The sequence below is a fragment of the Poecilia reticulata genome, linkage group LG12, assembly GCF_000633615.1.
Source record: "Poecilia reticulata strain Guanapo linkage group LG12, Guppy_female_1.0+MT, whole genome shotgun sequence".
In the NCBI taxonomy this organism is placed as follows: domain Eukaryota; kingdom Metazoa; phylum Chordata; class Actinopteri; order Cyprinodontiformes; family Poeciliidae; genus Poecilia; species Poecilia reticulata.
The window spans coordinates 5,949,289-5,951,650 of record NC_024342.1 but is presented as its reverse complement, the minus strand read 5'-3'; the positions used below and the strand labels follow the sequence as shown (position 1 = coordinate 5,951,650).

The 2,362-nt window shown below is 35.3% G+C and overlaps 1 long non-coding RNA gene across 1 annotated transcript in view; it reads left to right on the top strand.

Annotated features, from left to right (window-relative positions):
• LOC103473341 (uncharacterized) overlaps positions 1–2,048 on the top strand; it is a 6,766-nt gene extending 4,718 nt beyond the window's left edge. The window contains exon 3 of the long non-coding RNA XR_535005.1: positions 1,928–2,048. This is a non-coding gene — a long non-coding RNA (uncharacterized LOC103473341). The remainder of the gene's footprint in view (positions 1–1,927) is intronic.
• Positions 2,049–2,362: the final 314 nt, after the last annotated feature.

Genomic DNA, 2,362 nt, shown 5'->3' with positions numbered 1-2,362 from the left:
TTTCTTCTTGGAAAAAGTTATTAAAAACGAGTTTTTGTCTAAATTAAGGTGAATTTATGGTTCCTTTTTCCACATAATGTAACCGGTAGTGTTTATGATAAAAAAAATATAATAATAATAATAATTATGTGATCGGTATAGGTATTGGCAATTGGCCCTTATGGGTGATCGGTATCGGTATCGGCAGGAAAAAACCTGATCGGCACATCTCTAGAATTCAATAATATCCAGTAATAAAGTGGTTTGACTAGTGAGTAAGAGGCAATAAAGTTAAGTGATTAAGAGCAATTAACTCCCACACCACCACAATGACAGTTAGATTTCACATACTTAAGTTGCTACGTAAGTTATTTATTAAGAGATTTATTTATTTTTGGTTATACTTGTACATCTGAAATTTAAATTACTGCCATTTTAAAAAGAGCTTTTTAAGATAAATTCAACCTTCTAAAATGTACAGAATCACTTTCATTTACTTTAACTGAGTACAATAAAATAACAATATAAATTAATTTGCATGTGTTGAACAACATGTAAACCTTCATATGGATAATGTATATGTCTTGATTCTTACATAGAGTCTTTTATAGACTTTGAGAACAAAGTGCTGTCATCACAAAGAGCACATTACACAACTTCCAGCATCGGTAGACGACATCAGCACTTCCAGTAGAACGACGTTTGAACTCTTTCAGTTTGCAAGATTGCATCACCAAGTCTGAACTTAAGCTTTACAACTTCTACAGCTTTGCAAAAAGTCTACGGCAGCCTTTCAGTTGTTTAACTTTTGTATCAAGGGGCTAACACAAAGTTTTTAGAAACAGACAAAAGCAACGATTCATTCGGCTTCCTTTAGGCCTTTTTACGATTTTTCTTCTATAAAAATGTGCTTATTCTCTTATGCATGTCAAGTTGTTGCATCGGTTCTAAATAAATGATTTTTAATAGAATCTTTTTTTTTCTTCTTTTTTTATTTTTTTATATAACATTTGTGTACTAAAACGTTATATTTAAAACCCCCATAGAGAAAGTGGTGTTGTGTTGGACAGGATGAATCTTAAATGATATCTTTTTGCTCTACCAGCAGTCTGCCAAAAATATGCATATTTTTTTCTCTCTTGTAGCAATGAAATAAAAAGGCAAAGATGACAGTTTGACAGGCCCCCCAAAAAAGAAGCTTCACACCAAATAGGAGATACCCAAAGAACTGTTAACCAAAAACCTGTCAAAATGCGGCACAGTGTGCAATGTGTCTTTAAATTACAAGGGCTTTTGACAAGTTGGAAACAAAATTACAAATAGCACACCTGAAAACTCAACAGGAGACACAGAGACCAGGAGCAAGAAAAACAAACAAACAAAAAAAAACAAAATCTAAAACGGTGTCTGAGAAGTTCATCATCTCTCTGTTCATCTGTCTTCCGGATGCCAAGTTTTGGTTAACAAATCCCTGGAAACTGTTTGGATAAGAAACTTCATTTTGTCTGCTGGCTCCACCAACACAGCCGGCATGTTTTCCAGATCTTCTCTGTTCTGTGCAGACAGCCTGTTTCAGGCTCTGAACTAGGTGCCTTTGTTTATTCATCATTCATAGATCAATAACGCACACAGCAAGACCTTAAATTATCAATATAGTCCCCATCCCTGGAATGAACTACCAGAAGATTTGAGGGTAGCTTAAAGTGTGGAATCTTTTCAAACACATGTTTTTAATTTTATCATTCATTTGAGCTCTAAATTGTGTAATAACCTTATATTTACAATGTAACTTTTTTTACCTTGTTTATAACTGACATTCTAGTAATTTACGTTTCAAACACATTTTCACAGTTTTGTCGATACATTTACTTCTTCATACTTTTTAATTCCTCAAGATTAGTAATTTAACAATTTATATTAATCCTTAACCTTATTTATTTTCTTTCAGGACACACACACATTTGTTGACAATGCTACGCATGGCCACACACCTCACCACGATCGAGTCTCTTTCAGGAGCTCGGTGACTTCCAAAGATGCCAAATGTCCCAAAAGTCCATTTGTGAAAATTTTTCTCTATTAAACAGTCCATTCATCTGCTATTCAATGTTTCCAAGTTCATTTTAGTTCAAACATGGATCATGGATTCAAATGGATCTTGACTGGTCTGCATGAAACTTTAACCTCTACACCCTGACAGAGCACTTTTAGAATAAATTAGAGAAGAGAATGTTAACTGCCTCTCCTTGGGCTGCCACCTTATCGTGGTGGAGGGGTTTGAGTGTCCCAATGATCCTAGGAGCTATGCTGTCTGGGGCTTTATGCCCCTGGTAGGGTCACCCAAGGCAGACAGGTCCTAGGTGAGGAACCAGACAAAGCGCAG